Consider the following 25490-nt stretch of genomic DNA (forward strand, 5'->3'; position numbering starts at 1 on the left):
GACTGATCCCATTCTCACACACACACACACACACACACACACACACACACACACACACACACACACACACACACACACACACACACACACACACACACACACACACAGACACACACACACACACAGACTCACACACACACAGGAGCGCAGTGGTGGACTGATCCCACACTAGACCAGCGACTGACCTGACGGAGACCAGGGTTCATGGGTCCAAAACACACACACACACACACACACACACGGCCTGAAAACACACACACACTCACACACACGGCCTGAAAACACACACACACTCACACAAACACACACTGACCCTACCCCTAACCCTAACCCTACCTATCACACACACACACACACACACACACACACACTCTCACACACACACACACACACACACACACTCTCTCACACACACACACACACACACACACACACACACACACACTCTCACGTACACACACAGACCCTAACCCTACCCATCACACACACACACACAGCCTGAAAACACACACACACACACACACACAGCCTGAAAACACACACACACACACACATACACACACGGCCTGAAAACACACACACACACACACATACACACACGGCCTGAAAACACACACACACTCACACACACAGCCTGAACACACACACACACTCACTCACAAAAAAACACACAGACACACACACACAGACCCTAACCCTAACCCTACCCATCACACACACACACACACGCACACACACACACACACACACACACACTCTCTCTCTCACACACACACACACACACACACACACACACACACACACACTAACCCTAACATGTTTAGCTAGCTATCTACATGAGGACCTCACATAGTAGTATAAATACAAAAGTATTCAGTGCCATGTTTTAATTTGTGAAATATTATTATAATGTGAATCAGCTGTTTTCTCTGTGGACAGTGAGTGAGCTTACACATTCAGATCAAATCGGATGTTCTCCAGTCATTGTTAAAAAACAAGCTAACAAAACGGGCAAACTAGCGTTAGTGAAGCGGCCAGAGGGATCGTCCTAAGCTCCGCCCCCAAAAACCGCCCCCATGTTTACTAACTGTAAAGGGGTCTATAGGGAGAAACCCCAAACCTCTCCTTCATCACGCTTTCTTTTGGCTTTATCGTCTCTATCCCTGGCTGATCAGCCGACGCTTGCATGTTCAGAACAGGATTTAGATCTTCACTGAAGTTATGTGTTTTTGACATGCGGAAGCAAGACAAATCTCTCTCCACTTTGCGTTAAGCTTCTCTGCTCGGCATTGTGGGTGTTTTAGCGTCTGGAGACGGATTTCTGGACAGCGGACAATGCTTGCGCTGAGAAACGGCAGGTTTGGTCCTGCTTTACGCTGACTAGAGATGCTCGACGCCTTCAGAGAACAGCTGCGTTTCTCATCACGGTACATGTGTTTGAGCGTTCAGGAGTTACTCTGCTTCTTATATCAGAAGACCAGCCTCAGTGAAAATATGATGTCTGCGTGCTAAATATTACTCATTACACTAGATCCAACTTTGTTTACTTCATTCTGGGGCTGCACCTTAATGTTGACGAGGAGAGGCGTAGTCAACCAAATTTTAATTTGAAAACGTCAGTGTCGTACGATCGTTAATATGGCGTAATTTGGCCATGTCCAATCCAATCATTCATTGACCTCAAACATGGCTTATAATTTGAAACATGTTAGTAGTAGCCTAACGTTAGCCACTTTACATGGTCTCTCGCTAAATTAGTACCGCGTTTACTGCATGACCTTTAACTTAAAGCTGCAGTAAGAGATTTCTGAGAAACGCTGTTGAATGTTGATCGGACTGAGCAGCACAACACACTTGTAGCCAATCAGCAGTAGGGGGTGTGTCCACTCATGATGGGGGAGGAGAGAGAGTGAGCCAGTCAGCAGTAGGGGGCGTGTCCACTCATGATGGAGGAGGAGAGAGAGTGAGCCAGTCAGCAGTAGGGGGCGTGTCCACTCATGATGGGGGAGGAGAGAGAGTGAGCCAATCAGCAGTAGGGGGCGTGTCCACTCATGATGGGGGAGGAGAGAGAGTGAGCCAATCAGCAGTAGGGGGCGTGTCCACTCATGATGGGGGAGGAGAGAGAGTGAGCCAGTCAGCAGTAGGGGGTGTGTCCACTCATGATGGGGGAGGAGAGAGAGTGAGCCAATCAGCAGTAGGGGGCGTGTCCACTCATGATGGGGGAGGAGAGAGAGTGAGCCAATCAGCAGTAGGGGGCGTGTCCACTCATGATGGGGGAGGAGAGAGAGTGAGCCAATCAGCAGTAGGGGGCGTGTCCACTCATGATGGAGGAGGAGAGAGTGAGTCAATCAGCAGTAGGGGGCGTGTTCACTCATGATGGAGGAGGATAAAGAGTGAGCCAATCATCAGTAAGGGGCGTGTCCACTCATGATGGGGCAGGAGAGAGAGAGAGTGAGCCAATCAGCAGTAGGGGGGGTGTCCACTCATAATGGGGGAGGAGATAGAGTGAGCCAATCAGCAGTAGTGGGCGGGTCCTCTCATGAGGGTGAGAAAGTGAAGAAAGACTGTAGAAAGAGAGATGGCTGAGAGACATTACAAAAGAGAAAAGGTCAGAGGAATATCACTGGGTTTTGATCAGGCAAGAGCTTTACAGTCACGTGTTGATATTAGTAAATCCAGCGCTGGAGAGACACAAGCCCTGAAAACAGACGCAGAGGTTGCATTGTTTCTTGTGAGTAACATTTGTTTTACTGTTTCTCAGAACCAAGATATGCTGTTGCTGTGATGTTAGCTCTAGTAACGGGACGGTTTTGAGTGTCATTGTTCGTCTGGAGCTGCTGGCCACTGACTGCCTGTATATACTCTTGTGTACTGGCTGTTCATTTTTTGTTCTTCCTTATCATTTGTTTGTCATCTTCGCTATGAATAATTATTTTGCTTCGCTTCAGATGATAAAGAGACATCCACTCTTGCATTGCATGTCAGTGCATTTTGGGGGCGGAGCAATGAAGGGAGGGGCGTGTCTGTTTGGGTTGATGTCAAATATAAACAGTTTCTCAGAAATCACTTACTGCACATTTAATGTGCATTTCTCTCTATAGAATATATATTGGCCTAGAAAATCGCAACTTTTAATTTTCTGTCGGTCTTAGTACACGATGTAACTACAGAAGAGTCAAGTTTTAAATAGGAAAAATATTGAAACTCTTTGGTCATTTTTTTGAGAGAGATGCTAACGGTCTAATCAGATTCAATGATCTATGCTAAGCTATGCTAAAAGTGCTACCGCCAGACCCGGAGATCGGATTCGAAAACGGGAAAACTGTTTATTTCCAATGAGCCTATTTCCCCAAAAAAGTGGAGAGTTCCTTTAAAATGTTCACTCAGTCTCCTTTCTGTTTTTTTCCAACACATTCATAACCATTACTTTTGCTGGTAATTACTTTATGTGTGAGCGGAGACACTACAGGTGAATAGGGTAACATTTTAAAATAATAGATATCACCATGAAACTTCCTCAGTTGATTACTTACACAAGGTCATAAAAAAATTTATTACAAGTTTTTGAAATTTGTATGTTTAATTATGCAAATTAGGCATTATCTCATTAAATATGCGCAATTTTGCATACATTTTCGGTAGATAGATCTGAATGATAAAGCCAGGTGCAAAATTTGTTTTTCATTTTGATTACACACAAGATGAAAAAAGATGTTCAGAGGGATTTCAGGATATATGCTTTCATTACCTAGGAAATCTAAATATACTGTCCATAGCCTTAAAAAATCGATTTTATTTCCAAAACTTTTGTTGAATTTCGGAGAAATCTACAGACGCAAATAGACAAAGTTAGTGAAATAAAGACCTAAATGTGTATTTTGGACTTTTTTTGACCACAAGTCTGAAAGAAGACATGTTATTGAAGACAAATAGCCCAAAATGTTTTTGCCTGCACTCTAAAAAATAAAACATTGGGTCAACAAAAAAAAATATGTTAACGTTTTCCACTAGAATTTTTAAGTTAAGACTGCTGGCATAATTACATTAATTCAAAGCGATGTTTTGAGTATGGTGAATTACCTTTTAGTCCACAATAAAACGCATTTCTAAGTAACATGAACTTAATAATTTTCAACATGAATGCAAGTAATTAAGTTGATCCAACATAATGTTTTAAGTTAGGTGAAGAAGTTTTTTCCTACCGAAGCTTCGAAGCTCAAAAATGGTATTTGGACCAGCCCTAATTTTAAATAACACAAATGAAATGACTGACTTTTATAAGGAATTATGTATATTTTTAAACAGCTTTCCAATCACTATTTATCTTTTTAGCACCATTTTTAAATTGTAATATATTTCTCTTTTAAACATACATGTAACATTCATCTTTTAATATATTTCCCTTTCAAAACATTTAAATGAACTATAATATTAATATATAATAATATTAACATAATTAAAGAAGTCGTTTGACATACGTTATAACGAGTCATTAATGTCCTTTAAATTATATTTTTCATAATAGAACAGAAGCTATATATTGTGAATTTAAACATTTCTCGAGTCGTTTACCAGCGGCAGACGTCAGGAGGACCAGCCGAGGTAAAGGCTGTTCCAGGCGGCTTACATGGGCTCGAGCACCCGGTGATCCCCTGGGTCTCACACAACCCGAAAACGTCCGATCAAATGTTTTAAATAGGCGCTATCTTTATAAATAAACCACAGATTTGAGCTTTAAACAACTACATTCTCGACTGAACAACTCTTAAAACTACATTTCGTGACACAATAACAGTAGTATTTTTAAATTTCCCGCAGCACTTGCCTCTCCCAGAAGAAGCGGATTTCGCCTCGGACGCGCGAATGCATTCAAAATGTTCAAGCGTCAAATTAGACGCGGCAGGCGCGAATTTGACGCGCTATTCGCGTCCGGTGTGAACTCAGTTACATAGCCTACTATCAACACTCAACTTAAATGTCAGAATAAGGACTTCGAGATTTCGGTATTCGGTTACTATACAGTAGGCTATCACCAACAGAATCCTGAGCGAATGCAAATGTGTAATTAAACATAAAATTACTAACCATTCACCAGATTGAGTTTCAACTGTGTGGTCCCACTCGTCGTCTGGCATTGAACATGCATGCGCGCGGAAACTGTGGGCCGTTTACACGTCATCAAATTGTATTTTACATTAGCAGAACTTAAAATTAAATTATTTTTGATTGACTGAAAATGTTAAACTCTGACAAGTCATGATAGTATATTGAATCAATAGGCATAATTTGTGTGTCATCCAAGCTCAATAAAATAACAATTACAAGTAAAAAGTCTAACTGTATCTCAGAACTTGATTTTTTATTTCACAACAATATGTATATTTAAGTAATGACTAAAGGTCCTCTGAATTAGTTTTTAGAGTGTGCCGTGTCTCGCCTAAATATTTATTTTTTAGTAGGACAGTTTTAAAACTCAAACCATTTCTATATGCCACCAAATCATAACCATGCAACTAATCGACTAACCTACTTTTCCACCGGTGGCCTTCTTTCCGTCTAGCCTGCGTTCAGCTCCTGTCAGAGCCGGAGAAACGGTGTGTTTTTCTCTCCAGGTGTCTGTCAGGCGTTCATGTTCTCTTGTGACTGATGGCCTGACGTGTGTATATGTGTCCTGTAGAGACTCACTCCAACCTCTCGCCGTAAATAAACACAAACGAGCCTCTCGTGAAGGTCGGCGGACGGGGTCTCACCTCATAAATTCGCAGACACTTTTACAAATAATGGAAGCGCATGCTTTCATCACGGGGGAGGCGCTTTGCATGTCAACTTCAATCTGGAGAGGCTGTTTACTGATGGAAAGAGTCATGCGTGCACGTCTGGATCACAACACGCCGCTCGCATCAGTCCAGACGAGTGTCAGCGCTGCGTCACGCAGAGTCTGCAAACTAAACCTGGACGTAATTACAGCCGTGCACAGTTCCAGATGCAGGACGAGTTGCTTCAGCTACAGGTCTGCAGTTTGAAGTTTGCTGCATCGCTGACAGACTCCTGTCATAGAAAACATAGAAAAACTAGGGAATGGAAAAACGTGCACAATAAGACCAGGAATGTGCACGTTTTTCTATGTAAACATGCTTTAGACGGGCTTGTCTGACTCGTGTCTTTTGCAGCATCTTGCATGACAACATTAAAAACTTTTTTGGTTGTTTTACTCTGAAACACGCAGCGCATATATTATTCATTATATTTCATTACATCGCCACATTGTGATTTCAGTTTTACTCGTGCAGCCGTTCTCCAGCGCTTCATGCCTCTGTTTATGCTTTTTGAGTCCCATTGTTTATTTTGAATTTATTGTCTTCCTTTGTTTTTGTACAGATGAAACTGGAAAAATTTGAGAATATGGTGCAAAAGTTCATTTATTTCAGTAATTCAACTTTAAAGGTGAAACTAATATATTATATAGACTCATTACATGCAAAGTGAGATATTTCAAGCCTTTATTTGTTATAATTGTGATGATTATGGCTTACAGCTTATGAAACCCCCAAATTCAAAATTAGAATAACGTGAAAAGGTTTTCATAAGCTGTAAGACATAATCATCAAAATTATATTAAATAAAGGCTTGAAATATTTTGATATTATTAAATAAATATAACGTTTGGGGTATTCACACAGAACACTTTTTTTTTGCGTCTAGAGATGCATAAAAAAATGTTTTATTTTTATTTTTTTTATGTTATGTCATGCAAGATGCTGCAAAATACACGAGTCAGACAAGCCCGTCTAAAGCATGTTTACATAGAAAAACAAGGGAATGGAAAACCGGGCACAATAAGACCAGAAATGTGCACGTTTTTCCATGTAAACATGCTTTAGACGGGCTTGTCTGACTCGTGTCTTTTGCAGCATCTTGCATGACATAACATTAAAAACTTTTTCTTTTTTTTTATGCATCTCTAGACGCAAAAAAAAGAGTTTTGTGTGAATACCCCAAACGTCTGTCAGCGATGCAGCAAACTGCAAAAAACCTGCATCCGTGCATGTTATATTTCCAGTGCAGTGTTTGTGATTTTGCATTAAAATATAACTCACTCTGCATATTGAGCAGTGTTTCTAACAGTAGTTGCTATACGCAAAGTCATAGGTTTGATTCCCAGGCAATGCATGAATCCATGAAGTTGCTTTGGATATAAATGTGAATTTTATTATACCTTTATTTAACCAGGAGGTCCCATTGAGATTCAAAATCTCTTTTACAAGAGAGACCTGGCCAAGGTAACAGCCAAATCACAACACATGCATACATGACAAACACCAAATTACATGAGACTCAAGAAAAACAAGAACATATCTCCTTCACAACACTCTTTACAGTAGTTTTAAATTCATTTATGGACATAAGGGTTTCTAACTTTAGCTCTTTTTGTAGATTATTCCAATATATGTGCATAATGTGCCAAGATGTGCATGTAAACAAGTTTCATCTTCAGTGAAAGTCACTGTTGTGTGTCAGATTCCTCCCTCACTGCATTCTTCTGTTGTATATCCAGTTTTACCTGGAAATGTCATATTGCAAAAGTAAAATTGGTTGATTTTAGAGCAGAAATGCTTTTGAAAAGATGTTTTTGCATTTTATTTGAGCAATTAGCATGTGTCGGGCAGTCAAGCACTCATAACTCATTAAAGCAGACGTGACTGAAGTGATCAGAGTGTGTTTGTGCTCTGGCAGAGGAGATGACAACATGTGAGGAGTGTGTGTGAACGCGGTGTTGTGAATCATTATAATCATCATCATTTGTAAAGAACAGGATTTAAGAGGTGGAGTTTGTTGGAGCTGCGCGTTTCAAGTAGTTCTTCTGAACATTTTATATAACATTAGAATTGCTCCTCAGCCGTTTTGGAGTCTAATATAGTTTCTGTTCCTATCAGTTTGTGTTGTTGCCAAGAGTCCTTCTCTTCTGTGGTGATTTGGTCACAGCCGGTTGAGAGGAAAACATGCTGTACATTTAGTGTAGGGCGGCACAATTTTGGGACAAAAAAAATATTGAATTGTGTAATTGGGATTACGATTTAAAATGCAATTTAAAAAATGTGCTGTGCTTGTTTGTAGGGCTGCACAAATAAATTATTATTATTAAATAAGAATATAAACTTGCTAAATCAAAACAAAATAAGATCTATATTGTAAAATACAAATATATTATTTAATAAAAATTATATAATAATAATAATCACAATTTAGCCAAACTTTTGTAATTATAAATCAACATGGCTATAAAAAAAAGTTATAATAATAATAATATTAAAATGATTTAAAATGCAATACGTCTGAAATAAAAACGTCTGAGCTTGTTTATAGATCTGCACAATTTGGCCAAAATACTTAACTTAAAAGTAATATAATAAAATCATATTAGTATTATAAATCAATATAGCTATAAAGTAATAATAATAATAATAATTAGTAGTAGACTGCTAAATAAAAAAAAGAAATGTCACTATTGTAATATTTCACTTTATAGAGTATTTGATTTATTTCATATTTCATAATAATAATTTTATTTTACATACTTAATTTGTAAATATATACATATATATATTGACGGAAAACCGCAAGAATCCCTTAAAGCTTCTCTTTTGCTGATAATCTCTTCTTTTTGTGTTTGTGAAGATGGTTGTTTTACTCTGAAACACGCAGCGCATATATTATTCATTATATTTCATTAAATCGCGACATTGTGATTTCAGTTTTAGTCTCCAGCGCTTCATGCCTCTGTTTATGGTTTTTGAGTCCCATTGTTTATTTTGAATGTATTATCTTCCTTTGTTTTTGTACAGATGAAACTGGAAAAATGAGAATATGGTGCAAAAGTTCATTTATTTCAGTAATTCAACTTAAAAGGTGAAACTAATATATTATATAGACTCATTACATGCAAAGTGAGATATTTCAAGCCTTTATTTGTTATAATTTTGATGATTATGGCGTATAACTTCATATCAGAATATTGTGAAAAGGTTTTCATAAGCTGCCATAATCATCAACATTATAACTAATAAAGACTTGAAATATCTCACTTTGCATGTAATGAGTCTATATCATCGGTTCCCAACAGGGGGGTCACGACCCACAAGGGGGCCTCAGCGAGCTCCGTGGGGGGTCGCGTCATATTTTGAAAAGTTTTTAGCAATGAGCCTTAACTTTTTTCTGTTCAAAATTTACAACATTTATATAATGAGCGAGTTCATCATGAATCCATTTTCCAATTCGTGTTTTTGTCTTATCCTGAGCCACTGGTACTCCTATAATAAGTGTTTACTTTGGGACTATTTTACACGGGTTCGGATGCGGAGTAGCCCAGGACCTGTGTGACTCGTCATAGACGTACACAGAGAGAAGTAGTTCCGGCTACTATGTTCTTCCGAAAGACGCATTATTCTGTTAATAAACGCAAGTTTATTATCGCTCGCTATAGCGCTAAAAGCGTAAAAATAAAGCCTCACAAATAACATGCAAGTCTTGAGGCCCCAGACAGCAGTCAGTTAGTAATAGCCTATATTATTATCGTTTTACCTACACACTAGTGTGAGTATTTAGGGCCCAAGCCTTGAAAAGGCGAAGGCCCTATTGTTTTCCTTCGGATTATTCTTCTTTATTATTTATTATTAGGGCCCAAGCCTTGAAAAGGCGAAGGCCCTATTGTTTTTCTAAGGATTATTATTCTTCTTCTTCTTCTTCTTATTATTATTATTATTATTATTATTATTATTATTATTTTACTACCTTTTGGGCACTTTTGGGGGCCTTAACGTGCTCAAAAACTCTTGAAACTTTGCACAAATGTCAGAACCCGCGGCCATTAGAGCCGCGCTGAAGCTGGGACCCGGGCGTGGCAGGGGGGCTCGGCAGCGCCCCCTGGAATGGGATTCAAAAACATGTCCATATATCAAACACGCTTGCATGGAATAATATGAAACTCGGTACACTTATAGATCTCATCGGGCCGAACAACTTTCGTGCTCTAAGTTTTACGCCAGTCCAACAGGAAGTCGGCTATTATGGGCTGTATGGAAACGCATGTTCTGGCATTTGAAACACTTCTCCCAGAGAATTCATCCGATGACCACGAAACTCGGTGTGCATGAAGTCAAGACATGGAGGATGCTAAATTGCGGACGGATTTTTGATATCTCGAACGGTTTGGTCGTGGCGAGGAAACGAATTTATGATTAAAAAAGGATGCATAAAGTGTGTTATAACTTAGTTATAGTTTTACCTACAGTTACAAAACTCAGCGTGTATATTGATATTATCAAGCCGAACAACTTTCTAATTTACAGTCATTAGCTCCGACCAACAGAAAGTCAGATATTGTGGTTTGAATGTGAATTGTGTCTCTCTCTGTCTCTCTGCTATTCTGTGTGTGTGTGTCTGTCTGTGTGGGGTGGGGAGGGGAGGGGGGGATCTGTGTATGTGTGTGTGTGTGAGTGTGTGTGAGGAGGGGGGCTAGTTTAGTTTAACCCTTTCTCTGCTGTGTGCAAAATCTCGGGCACTTTTTAGGCCCTTAACGTGCTCGAAAACTCTTGAAATTTTGCACACAGGTCAGAACCCATCAGGGCCGGGCTGAAGCTGGTACCCGGGCGTGGCAGGGGGGCTCGACAGCGCCCCCTGGAATGGGATTCAAACACTTGTCCGTATATCAAACATGCTTGCATGTAATAATATGAAACTCGGTACACATTTAGATCTCATCGGGCCGAACAACTTTCGTGCTCTAAGTTTTACGCCAGCCCAACAGGAAGTCGGCTATTGTGGGTGGTATGAAAACGCATGCCCCTGGAATTTGAAACACTCTTTCTAGAAAATTCATCCAATCGCAACCAAACTCGGTCAGCATGACGTCAAGACATTGAGGATACTAAATTGCTGACGGATTTTTGATATCTCGAACAGTTTGGCCGTGGCGAGGAAACAAAATTATGGCGAGAAAAGAGAAACACGATGTGTTATATTGTCTTCATACATTAATTGATCTTGATGAAACTTCAGTTGCGTGTTTGTTGTAAGAGAGCGATCACATGGATGTAACTAATGTGAGTCAAAGTTATAGCGCCACCAACTGGCAGCAGGAAGTGTGTTACTTTTGACAAAAGTGGGGGGGTTAGTTTTACCTACAGTCACAAAACTTGGTATGTATATTGTGCACATCGAGCCGGACAACTTTCTGGTTTACAGTCATTAGCACCGACCAACAGGAAGTCAGATATTTTGGTTTGAATGTGGTTTTGTCTCTCTCTGCCTCTCTCTGACAGAGTTCCCCCAGCCATTCTGTGTGTGTGTGTGTGTGTGTGTGTGCGTGTGTGTGTGTGTGTATGTGTGTGTGTGTCTGTGTGGGGAGGGGAGGGAGGGCACACACACACACATAGACAGCCCCCCCTGTGTGTGTCTGTGTGGGGAGGGGAGGGAGGGCACACACACAGACAGCCCCCCTGTCTGTGTGTGTGGGGAGGGGAGCAGAAAGACTATGAACAATTGTGCCATCTAGTGTTTTATACTATGTATAAATGTGTTTTTTATTTTAAACAAGTGTTTTAAAGTACACTAATTTCAATTAATGATATGCTGCATTTTTATGTATATTTAAACATTATCAAAGTTAGGATGTCATTTTTTTAGTTTCAAAACTTATCTGTCTCTGTCTCCCTTTGGCTGTCATTACCCTCCCCTCACTCCCACAGTCTCACTTATTTCTTTCTGTATCAAATAATATTACCATAAACAAAAAGTTTGAGTTTCTTTTTCAATCAATGTATTATGTGTAACTTAAAAATAAGCAGATTAAACAGATATGTTTGAGGGCAAGACATGAAAACGATGAAATATAATATAGTATTAGTAAAAGAGTGCAGTATAGGGTTGGATGAATCAGATAAATAACATATTTTGTTAAAAAAACATTTGGTTAAATAAAATCGAGTGATACATAGGGCTATATTGCCCTCTCGACAGTCAAAGCGGGTTACGTTATTGCCCGTCGTGCACAGGAACCCGAAAGGCAACGGGGTGGCGGCTTTATATATATATATATATATATATATAAATAAATATAGCTGCAAGCAGCGATGGAGGGCCCAAGCCGGGGGCAGCGCCAGCCAGGTGCCTTTAGTGTAACTAAAGGCACCAGGGTGGCGGTGCCACCGGCTTGGGCCCGTAATCGCTGCTTGCAGCTATATTTATTTATATATATATATATATATATATATATATATATATATATATATATATATATTTAGGGCCCAAGCCTTGAAAAGGCGAAGGCCCTATTGTTTTTCTTAGGATTATTATTTATTATTCTTCTTCTTCTTCTTCTTTATTATTAGGGCCCAAGCCTTGAAAAGGCGAAGGCCCTATTGTTTTCCTTCGGATTATTCTTCATTATTATTATATTACTACCTTTTGGGCACTTTTGGGGGCCTTAACGTGCTCAAAAACTCTTGAAACTTTGCACAAATGTCAGAACCCGCGGCCATTAGAGCCGGACTGAAGCTGGTACCCGGGCGTGGCAGGGGGGCTCGACAGCGCCGCCTGGAACGCGGTCCGAAAACTTGGTCCATAAATCAAACACGCTTGCGTGTAATAATATGAAACTCGGTACACTTATAGATCTCATCGGTTCATATATCCTTCATGCTCTGACTTTTTACCCCAGCCCAACAGGAAGTCGGCTATTTGGCGTAGTTTAAAAAACACATGCAATGGAATTTAAAATACTCCTCCTAGACGATTCAACCAATCACCACGAAACTCGGTGTGCATGAAGTCAAGACATGGAGGATGATAAATTGCGAGGGGATTTTTGATATCTCGAACGGTTTGGCCGTGGCGAGGAAACGAATTTATGGCGAATACTGGAAACAGGAAGTGTTTTATAACATCCTCATACATTAATTGATCTTGATGAAACTTCAGCAGTGTGTTCGTTGTAAGAGGCCGATCGCATGGATGTGACTATTGTGAGTCAAAGTTATAGCGCCACCAACTGGCAGCAGGAAGTGTGTCACTTTCAAAATGCTTTGAATTCACCCTCTTATTTTTACCCGATTTGCTTCAAACTTTATGTGTATAATGTAAACACACGGCAGATGTAGACCTGTGAAAGAATTATTGATATCTTAAATACTGTTGCCATGGCAACGCTTTAAACTTTTATATTCTTTTTGGGTGCATTTGAGGCTCTTAACATGCTTCAAATTGCATGAAACTCAACATGCATATCAGATTTATTAGGTACTAGGCATGTGTGAAGTTTCAGAAACGGGCGTGGTAAGGGGCTCAGTAGCGCCACCTTTAGTCAAAAATGGGGTATTAGTTTTACCTACAGTAACAAAAATCGGTATTTATATTTATCTCCCCGAGCCGGACAACTTTCTAATTTACAGTCATTAGCTCCGACCAACAGGAAGTCAGATATTTTGGTTTGAATGTGATTTGATGGGAATTTTGCCTGTCTCTCTCAGTGTCTGTGTGTGTGAGAGAGGAGGGGGGCTTTATTTTAACCCTTTCTCTGCTGTGTGGGACTTCTCGGGCACTTTTGGGGCCCTTAACGTGCTCGAAAACTCTTGAAACTTTGCACACAGGTCAGAACCTGCGACCATCAGGGCTGGGCTGAAGCTGGTACCCGGGCGTGGCAGGGGAGCTCAACAGCGCCCCCTTGAACGTGGTCCGAAAAACTTGGTCCATATATCAAACACGTTTGCATGTAATAATATGAAACTCGGTACACATATAGATTTAATCGGGCCGAACAACTTTCGTGCTCTAAGTTTTACGCCAGTCCAACAGGAAGTCGGCTATCATGGGCTGTATGAAAATGCATGCCCCTGGAATTTGATATACTCCTCCAAGAAAAATTATCCTATCGCCACCAAACTCGGTCAGCATGAAGTCAAGACATTGAGGACGCTAAATTGCTGACGGATTTTTGATATCTCGAACGGTTTGGCTGTGGCGAGGAAACGAAGTTATGGCGAGAAAAGAAAAACACAATGTGTTATAACGTCTTCATACATTTATTGATCTTGATGAAACTTCAGCAGTGTGTTTGTTGTAAGAGGGCGATCACATGGATGTGACTATTGTGAGTCAAAGTTATAGCGCCACCAACTGGCAGCAGGAAGTGTGTTACTTTCAAGATACTTTTGACTAAAGTGGGTGGGTTATTTTTACCTACAGTCACAAAACTCGGTCTCTATATTGTGCTTATCGATCCGGACAACTTTCTCATTTACAGTCATAAGCTCCGACCAACAGGAAGTCAGATATTTTGGTTTGAATGTGGTTTTGTCTCTCTCTGACAGAGTTCCCCCTGCCATTCTCTGTGTGTGTGTGTGTGTGTGTGTGTGTGTGTGTGTGTGTGGGGGGGGGAGGGAGGGAGGGAGGGCACACACACAGACAGCCCCCCCCCTTTTCTGTGTGTGTTTGGAGGGGAGCAGAAAGACTCACACTGATGCAAGCTCTAAAGCAGACTTCTTCTCGACAGTCAAAGCGGGGTTACGTTATTGCCCGTCGTGCACAGGAACCCGAAAGGCAACGGGGTGGCGGCTTTTTATATATATATATATATATATAAATAAATATAGCTGCAAGCAGCGATGGAGGGCCCAAGCCGGTGGCAGCGCCAGCCCGGTGCCTTTAGTGTAACTAAAGGCACCAGGGTGGCGGTGCCACCGGCTTGGGCCCGTAATCGCTGCTTGCAGCTATATTTATTATTATTTTACTACCTTTTGGGCACTTTTGGGGGCCTTAACGTGCTCAAAAACTCTTGAAACTTTGCACAAATGTCAGAACCCGCGGCCATTAGAGCCGCGCTGAAGCTGGGACCCGGGCGTGGCAGGGGGGCTCGGCAGCGCCCCCTGGAATGGGATTCAAAAACATGTCCATATCTCAAACACGCTTGCATGTAATAATATGAAACTCGGTACACATATAGATCTCATCGGGCCGAACAACTTTCGTGCTCTAAGTTTTACGCCAGTCCAACAGGAAGTCGGCTATTATGGGCTGTATGGAAACGCATGTTCTGGCATTTGAAACACTTCTCCCAGAGAATTCATCCGATGACCACGAAACTCGGTGTGCATGAAGTCAAGACATGGAGGATGCTAAATTGCGGACGGATTTTTGATATCTCGAACGGTTTGGCCGTGGCGAGGAAACGAATTTATGATTAAAAAAGGATGCATAAAGTGTGTTATAACTTAGTTATAGTTTTACCTACAGTTACAAAACTCAGCGTGTGTATTGATCTTATCAAGCCAAACAACTTTCTAATTTACAGTCATTAGCTCCGACCAACAGAAAGTCAGATATTGTGGTTTGAATGTGAATTGTGTCTCTCTCTGTCTCTCTGCCATTCTGTGTGTGTGTGTCTGTCTGTGTGGGGTGGGGAGGGGAGGGGGGGGGGATCTGTGTATGTGTGTGTGTGTGAGGAGGGGGGCTAGTTTAGTTTAACCCTGTCTCTGCTGTGTGCAAAATCTCGGGCACTTTAGGGATGCAACGATACCATTTTTTCAGAATCGATCCGATCCGATACCAAACATTCTGAGTATCGACCGATACCGATACCAATCCGATACCAGCACAGTTTTTTATTTTTAATCAAGTAGAATTTCTATAACTCTGTGTTGAACTGATAGTCACTATTTTGTGTTAAACACAATCTACTTAATACAGACAACTTCATTATAAAGAAAAACAACAAATAAAAAAAAATATGATCATAATCTGTGACAAAAATGCTATTATAAACTAGATTAGTGGATAATTCAGCAGTAAAATTTAGCCAAAAAAAAAATCACAAGTGCACAATAATTGTATTAAATCTGAACATGAAAAAAACATTTAGTGGGGAACAAATATGAGACAATAAGTGTAACACTAAATTTGGTAAAACGTTACACATTGCTCTTCTTTGTATTGTTGTAAAATACATTCATGAAAAACAAGATAACAAAAATCAAAAAGATTAATTATTTTATATATAGCCTAGGCCTACTATAAAATTGAGACATGTTTTAAATTTATAGCACAGCGGTTTAATGAGGCAGCAACATATGATAGATAGGACAGAACTAGAAATAATCGTTCATTGCGTCGCTGTATTATGATATGAAAGGCTCCAGTACAGTGCGGCACACAGCGCTTATGCGCATCGCGAGCGCAGAATGATGCGCATGAAGCAACACGAGTCACAGCGCGCAGCGCGTCGATTCCGCATTGAAAAGTTCAAATCACAAAGGAAAGGCATATTGATGCGTAGTGTATTATACAGTATCTATCCATCTATGCAATCGTTTCTTTAAACAGAGCATTTTCTTTAAACAGTTTTAAATGTCAGTTACTCTGCGCGTGAAGAACAATTATAATGCTCTCCAGTGTTGTGAGAGACACCCGGTAGAAAGTAACGTTAACATGATTAAGGTACAGCAATAAAGTCCAGCAAGATAAAGTTGTTTAATGCAAAACCATAGCCCTTTATCTACAGATCAAGTATAATTATAGTAACTTTGAATCATCTTGGAGAGAGTTTTTCATCGTGTTGACTCGTAACCGAACGTGACGCACTGCTTGATGCTGAATGGAGAATGACTGACAGCCGCAGCGGAGGGAAAAGTGAACGTGATCTTGAATTTAATGACTTAAATATTAATTTCTATCTCACATTATACTATATAATGGCTTCCGAACACTTATAATATAGTGCACGACAACTTTATGGTGCTTTATAATGTTTTTGTGCCTTTTGTGGGGCTTAACAATAGCACAGAATAGTATACGCACAATATCGGATTTGGATCGGCCTCGTCTGACCGATACCCGATCTGGCAAAAATGGCAATATCGGAGCCGATACCGATACTGAATATCGGATCGATGCATCCCTAACTTTTGGGGCCCTTAACGTGCTCGAAAACTCTTGAAATTTTGCACACAGGTCAGAACCCGCGGCTGAAGCTGGTACCCGGGCGTGGCAGGGGGGCTCGACAGCGCCCCCTGGAATGGGATTCAAACACTTGTCCGTATATATCAAACACGCTTGCATGTAATAATATGAAACTCGGTACACATTTAGATCTCATCGGGCCGAACAACTTTCGTGCTCTAAGTTTTACGCCAGCCCAACAGGAAGTCGGCTATTGTGGGTGGTATGAAAACGCATGCCCCTGGAATTTGAAACACTCTTTCTAGAAAATTCATCCAATCGCAACCAAACTCGGTCAGCATGACGTCAAGACATTGAGGATACTAAATTGCTGACGGATTTTTGATATCTCGAACAGTTTGGCCGTGGTGAGGAAACGAAATTATGGCGAGAAAAGAGAAACACGATGTGTTATAACGTCTTCATACATGAATTGATCTTGATGAAACTTCAGTAGCGTGTTTGTTGTAAGAGAGCGATCACATGGATGTAACTAATGTGAGTCAAAGTTATAGCGCCACCAACTGGCAGCAGGAAGTGTTACTTTTGACAAAAGTGGGGGGGTTAGTTTTACCTACAGTCACAAAACTTGGTATGTATATTGTGCACATCGAGCCGGACAACTTTCTGATTTACAGTCATTAGCTCCGACCAACAGGAAGTCAGATATTTTGGTTTGAATGTGGTTTTGTCTCTCTCTGCCTCTCTCTGACAGAGTTCCCCCAGCCATTCTGTGTGTGTGTGTGTGTGTGTGTGTGTGTGTGTGTGTGTGTGTGTGTGTGTGTGTGTGTGTGTCTGTGTGGGGAGGGGAGGGAGGGCACACACACACACATAGACAGCCCCCCTGTGTGTGTCTGTGTGGGGAGGGGAGGGAGGGCACACACACAGACAGCCCCCCCTGTCTCTGTGTGTGTGGGGAGGGGGGCAGAAAGACTATTAAAACTAGGTATATTGTGCCATCTAGTGTTTTATACTATGTATACATGTGTTTTTTCTTTTAAACAAGTGTTTTAAAGTACAGTAATTTCAATGAATATATATACCACACTTCATAGGAATTTTCGGTGTTGTGTACTTACAATGGCTGCTGATTTCATGTGGCCGTTAAGTCCATGAGACTGTAGGGTGTCTTATTTTTCATTTTAGGTTTCAGAAGGGTGCTCACGCATACTTTGTGGTTGATATGTGCCCTCGATGCGCACTTTTGCAGAACCCACACTGATGCAAGCTCTAAAGCAGACTTCTTCTCGACAGTCAAAGCGGAGTTACGTTATTGCCCGTCGTGCACAGGAACCCTAAAGGCACCGGGGTGGCGGTTTTTATATATATATATATATATATATATATATATATATATATATATATATATATATATATATAAATATAGCTGCAAGCAGCGATGGAGGGCCCAAGCCGGTGGCACCGCCACCTCGGTGCCTTTAGTGCAACTAAAGGCACCGGGGTGGCGGTGCCACCGGCTTGGGCCCGTAATCGCTGCTTGCAGCTATATTTATTATTTATTAGGGCCCGAGCACCGATGGTGCGAGGACACTATTGGAATTGCTCTGTTTATTATTATTATTATTATTATTATTATTATTTTCCGCATTTAATCGCATTTTTGAGGGCCTAAACATGCACGAAAACTCACGAAAATTTGCACACGCGTCAGAACTGGCGAAAATTGACATCTGATATGCGTTTCACAATTGGGCGGGGCAAAATGGCTCGATAGCGCCACCTATAAAGGTTCAACGGAGTGCGCCTTCCGCTACGTTTCACGTATGTGTACGAAATTCGGTACATACATGTAAAGACCCAATACCTACAAAAAAGTCTCTTGGAGCATAGCCTTAAACACAACAGGAAGTCAGCCATTTTGAACTTCCTCTCTGATTTTTGTGCAGTTTTTGCCATTTTCAGGCCTCGTACTTTAACGAACTCCTCCTACAGTTTTAATCTGATCATCTTCAAATTTGGTGAGTGTAATCTTAAGGCCTTTGCGACGTTAAATTGCGAAGATCTAGAGTTTTCGTCGAAGGGCGTGTCCTCGGCGGCCTGACAAATTTTGATGTTTCGCCATGAAACAGGAAGTTGCTGTAACTCAGGCAAACAATGTCCAATCTGCCCCAAACTTCACACGTTTGATAAGCGTTCTGTCCTGAACACATGACCATGCTCAAATTCAGTTACAGTCATAGCGCCACCTGCTGGCAACAGGAAGTGACATGTTTAACACTGTTTTGGACTCCTAATAACATATAAAAAATTGCCAGCAAGTGCTTAACATGTTAACAACATACTAGAAACATGCTAAAACATGCTAGCAAACATTAGCTAAGTGCTAAAGCATGCTATTACTGCAATTAAATAGGAATTTGCTGTAACTCAGGCATTGAATGTCCAATCTGCCCCAAACTTCACACGTTTGATAAGCGTTCTGTCCTGAACACATGACCATGCTCAAATTCAGTTACAGTCATAGCGCCACCTGCTGGCAACAGGAAGTGACATGTTTAACACTGTTTTGGACTCCTAATAACATACAAAAAAGTGCCAGCAAGTGTTAAACATGTTAACAACATACTAGAAACATGCTAAAACATGCTAGCAAACATTAGCTAGGTGCTAAATCATGATATTAATGCAATTAAATAGGAATTTGCTGTAACTCAGGCATTGGATGTTTAATCTGCCCCAAACTTCACACGGTTGAATATTCTCATGTTTAACACATTTACATGAGAATATTCAGTTATAGTAATAGCGCCACCTACTGGCAACTGGAAATGACATGTTTAACACTGTGATGCTGTACTAGCAACATATTAAATATGCCATTGAGTAATAAACATGTTAGAAACCTGTTAAAACATGCTAGCAATTCTTAGCTAAGTGCTAAAGCATGCTAATGCAATGAAAGAGGAAGTTGTTGTTACTGAAGAAGGCAATGTCCAATCTTTCCCAAACTTTACACGTTTGATAAGAGTCCTGTCCTGAACACATCTACATGACACTTTTCAGTTATAGCAATAGCGCCACCTTTTGGCAACAGGAAGTGACATGTTTAACACTGTGATGCAGTACTAACAACATTTTAAATATGCCATTGAGTTATATACATTTTAGAAACATGTTAAAACATGCTAGCAATTCTTAGCTAAGTGCTAAAGCACGCTAATGCAATGAAACAGGAAGTTGGTGTTACTGAAGAAGGCAATGTCCAATCTGCCCCAAACTTCACACGTTTGATAAGAGTCCTGCCCTGAACACATCTACATGACAACTTTAAGTTAAAGTAATAGCGCCACCTACTGTCGACAGGAAGTGACACGTTTTACACTGTGATGCATTACTAGCGACATATTTAATATGCCATTGAGTTCTAAACATGCTAGAAACATGCTAAAACATGCTAGCAACACTTATCTGAGTGATAACGGATGCTATTATCCCCATAATCAAGGACATTTTTGTAACTGACTTTGACATACTCCTCCTAATTTTACCTACTTAAATGCACATTGCCCACCGTGCTCTGTCTTCCTAAAGCCACCGGGTGGCGGTGGCACGGGTGCGAGGGCCCTTTCATCGCTGCTTGCAGCTTTAATTATTATTATATTACTACCTTTTGGGCACTTTTGGGGGCCTTAACGTGCTCAAAAACTCTTGAAACTTTGCACAAATGTCAGAACCCGCGGCCATTAGAGCCGGACTGAAGCTGGGACCCGGGCGTGGCAGGGGAGCTCGACAGCGCCCCCTGGAACGCGGTCCGAAAACTTGGTCCATAAATCAAACACGCTTGCGTGTAATAATATGAAACTCGGTACACTTATAGATCTCATCGGTTCATATATCCTTCGTGCTCTGACTTTTTACCCCAGCCCAGCAGGAAGTCGGCTATTTGGCGTAGTTTAAAAAACACATGCAATGGAATTTAAAATACTCCTCCTAGACGATTCAACCAATCACCACGAAACTCGGTGTGCATGAAGTCAAGACATGGAGGATGAAAAATTGCGAGGGGATTTTTGATATCTCGAACGGTTTGGCCGTGGCGAGGAAACGAATTTATGGCGAATATTGGAAACAGGAAGTGTGTTATAACATCCTCATACATTAATTGATCTTGATGAAACTTCAGCAGTGTGTTCGTTGTAAGAGGCCGATCACATGGATGTGACTATTGTGAGTCAAAGTTATAGCGCCACCAACTGGCAGCAGGAAGTGTGTCACTTTCAAAATGCTTTGAATTCACCCTCTTATTTTTACCCGATTTGCTTCAAACTTTATGTGTATAATGTAAACACACGGCAGATGTAGACCTGTGAAAGAATTATTGATATCTTAAATACTGTTGCCATGGCAACGCTTTAAACTGTTATATTCTTTTTGGGTGCATTTGAGGCTCTTAACATGCTTCAAATTGCATGAAACTCAACATGCATATCAGATTTATTAGGTACTAGGTATGTGTGAAGTTTCAGAAACGGGCGCGGTGGAGGGGCTCAGTAGCGCCACCTTTAGTCAAAAATGGGGTATTAGTTTTACCTACAGTAACAAAAATCGGTATCTATATTTATCTCCCCGAGCCGGACAACTTTCTAATTTACAGTCATTAGCTCCGACCAACAGGAAGTCAGATATTTTGGTTTGAATGTGATTTGATGGGAATTTTGCCAGTCTCTCTCAGTGTCTGTGTGTGTGTGAGAGGAGGGGGGGCTTTATTTTAACCCTTTCTCTGCTGTGTGGGACTTCTCGGGCACTTTTGGGGCCCTTAACGTGCTCGAAAACTCTTGAAACTTTGCACACAGGTCAGGCCATCAGGGCCGGCCTGAAGCTGGTACCCGGGCGTGGCAGGGGAGCTCAACAGCGCCCCCTTGAACGTGGTCCGAAAACTTGGTCCATATATCAAACACGTTTGCATGTAATAATATGAAACTCGGTACACATATAGATTTAATCGGGCCGAACAACTTTCGTGCTCTAAGTTTTACGCCAGTCCAACAGGAAGTCGGCTATTATGGGTTGTTTAAAAACGAATCCCCCTGGAATTTTATATACTCCTCCAAGAAAAATTATCCTATCGCCACCAAACTCGGTCAACATGAAGTAAAGACATTGAGGACGCTAAATTGCGGACGGATTTTTGATATCTCGAACGGTTTGGCCGTGGCGAGGAAACGAAGTTATGGCGAGAAAAGAAAAACAATGTGTTATAACGTCTTCATACATTTATTGATCTTGATGAAACTTCAGCAGTGTGTTTGTTGTAAGAGGGCGATCACATGGATGTGACTATTGTGAGTCAAAGTTATAGCGCCACCAACTGGCAGCAGGAAGTGTGTTACTTTCAAGATACTTTTGACTAAAGTGGGGGGGTTATTTTTACCTACAGTCACAAAACTCGGTCTGTATATTGTGCTTATCGAGCCGGACAACTTTCTCATTTACAGTCATTAGCTCCGACCAACAGGAAGTCAGATGTTTTGGTTTGAATGTGTCAAAGTTATAGCGCCACCAACTGGCAGCAGGAAGTGTGTCACTTTCAAAATGCTTTGAATTCACCCTCTTATTTTTACCCGATTTGCTTCAAACTTCATCTGTATAATGTAAACACACGACAGATGTAGACCTGTGAAAGGATGATTGATATCTTTAATACTGTCGCCATGGCAACGCTTTAAACTTTTATATTCTTTTTGGATGCATTTGAGGCTCTTAACATGCTTCAAATTGCATGAAACTCAACATGCATATCACATTTATTGCCTAGTACACTTGTGCGAAGTTTCAGAAACGGGCGTGGTAAGGGGCTCAGTAGCGCCACCTTTAGTCAAAAATGGGGTATTACTTTTACCTACAGTAACCAAACTCGGGACGTATATTCTTCTCTTCGATCCGGACAACTTTCTAATTTACACTCATTAGCCCCGACCAACAGGAAGTCAGATATTTTGGTTTGAATGGGAGAAGATCTGAGAATTTTGCCAGTCTCTCTCAGTGTCTGTGTGTGTGAGAGAGGAGGGGGGCTTTTTGTTAACCCTTTCTCTGCTGTGTGCGACTTCTCGGGCACTTATGGGGCCCTTGACGTGCTCAAAAACTCTTCAAACTTTGCACAGAGGGTCAGAACCCGCGGCCATCAGGGCCGGGTTGAAGCTGGTACCCGGGCGTGGCAGGGGAGCTCAACAGCGCCCCCTTGAACGTGGTCCGAAAACTTGGTCCATATATCAAACACGTTTGCATGAAATAATATGAAACTCGGTACACATATAGATTTAATCGGGCCGAACAACTTTCGTGCTCTAAGTTTTACGCCAGTCCAACAGGAAGTCGGCTATTATGGGTTGTTTAAAAAATGAATCCCCCTGGAATTTTATATACTCATCCTAAAAAATTCTTTCGATCGCCACCAAACTCAGTCAACATGAAGTCAAGACATTGAGGACGCTAAATTGCGGACGGATTTTTGATATCTCGAACGGTTTGGCCGTGGCGAGGAAACGAATTTATGGCGAGAAAAGAGAAACACAATGTGTTATAACGTCTTCATACATTAACTGATCTTGATGAAACTTCAGTAGTGTGTTTTTTGTAAGAGGCCGATCACATGGATGTAACTAATGTGAGTCAAATTTATAGCGCCACCAACTGGCAGCAGGAAGTGTGTTACTTTCAAGATGCTTTTGACTAAAGTGGGGGGGTTATTTTTACCTACAGCCACAAAACTCGGTATGTATTTTGTGCACATCGAGCCGGACAACTTTCTCATTTACAGTCATTAGCTCCGACCAACAGGAAGTCAGATATTTTGGTTTGAATGTGGTTTTGTCTCTCTCCGACAGAGTTCCCCCTGCCATTCTGTGTGTGTGTGTGTGTGTTTGGAGGGGAGCAGAAAGACTCACACTGATACAAGCTCTAAAGCAGACTTCTTCTCGACAGTCAAAGCGGGGTTACGTTATTGCCCGTCGTGCACAGGAACCCGAAAGGCAACGGGGTGGCGGCTTTTTATATATATATATATATATATATATATATATATATATATATATATATATATATATATATATATATATTTAGGGCCCAAGCCTTGAAAAGGCGAAGGCCCTATTGTTTTCCTTCGGATTATTATTATTATTATTATTATTATTATTATTATTATTATTATTATTATTATTATTATTTTTCTTACGACTATTCGGGCACTTTTGGGGGCCTTAACGTGCTCAAAAACTCTTGAAACTTTGCACAAATGTCAGAACCCGCGGCCATTAGAGCCGGACTGAAGCTGGTACCCGGGCGTGGCAGGGGGGCTCGACAGCGCCCCCTGGAACGCGGTCCGAAAACTTGGTCCATAAATCAAACACGCTTGCGTGTAATAATATGAAACTCGGTACACTTATAGATCTCATCGGTTCATATATCCTTCGTGCTCTGACTTTTTACCCCAGCCCAACAGGAAGTCGGCTATTTGGCGTAGTTTAAAAAACACATGCAATGGAATTTAAAATACTCCTCCTAGAAAATTCCACCAATCACCACGAAACTCGGTGTGCATGAAGTCAAGACATGGAGGATGAAAAATTGCCAGGGGATTTTTGATATCTCGAACGGTTTGGCCGTGGCGAGGAAACGAATTTATGGCGAATATTGGAAACAGGAAGTGTGTTATAACTTCTGCATACATTAACTGATCTTGATGAAACTTCAGCAGTGTGTTCGCTGTAAGAGGCCGATCACATGGATGTGACTATTGTGAGTCAAAGTTATAGCGCCACCAACTGGCAGCAGGAAGTGTGTCACTTTCAAAATGCTTTAAAATCACCCTCTTATTTTTACCCGATTTGCTTCAAACTTCATCTGTATAATGTAAACACAAGACAGATGTAGACCTGTGAAAGGATTATTGATATCTTAAATACTGTTGCCATGGCAACGCATCAAACTTTAATATTCTTTTTTAAAGTTTTTGAGACTCTTAACATGCTTGAAATTGCATGAAACTCGACAGACACTTTACATTTATTGCCTAGTACACTTGTGCAAAGTTTCAGAAACGGGCGTGGTAAGGGGCTCAGTAGCGCCACCTTTAGTCAAAAATGGGGTATTAGTTTTACCTACAGTAACAAAAATCGGTATTTATATTTATCTCCCCGAGCCGGACAACTTTCTAATTGACAGTCATTAGCTCCGACCAACAGGAAGTCAGATATTTTTGTTTGAATGTGATTTGATGGGAATTTTGCCAGTCTCTCTCAGTGTCTGTGTGTGTGAGAGAGGAGGGGGGGGCTTTATTTTAACCCTTTCTCTGCTGTGTGGGACTTCTCGGGCACTTTTGGGGCCCTTAACGTGCTCGAAAACTCTTGAAACTTTGCACACAGGTCAGAACCTGCAGCCATCAGGGCCGGGCTTATGCTGGTACCCGGGCGTGGCAGGTGGGCTCAACAGCGCCCCCTTTAACGGGGTCCGAAAACTTGGTCCATATATCAAACACGTTTGCATGT

The 25490-nt window shown here is 41.1% G+C and overlaps 1 protein-coding gene across 4 annotated transcripts in view; it reads left to right on the plus strand.

Annotated features, from left to right (window-relative positions):
• The window catches only part of adamts14 (ADAM metallopeptidase with thrombospondin type 1 motif, 14), a 108957-nt gene that overhangs the window by 24008 nt on the left and 59459 nt on the right, over window positions 1–25490 (plus strand). The window lies entirely within an intron of this gene.

The sequence above is a fragment of the Phoxinus phoxinus genome (genome assembly GCF_949152265.1).
Source record: "Phoxinus phoxinus genome assembly, chromosome: 21".
NCBI lineage: Eukaryota > Metazoa > Chordata > Actinopteri > Cypriniformes > Leuciscidae > Phoxinus > Phoxinus phoxinus.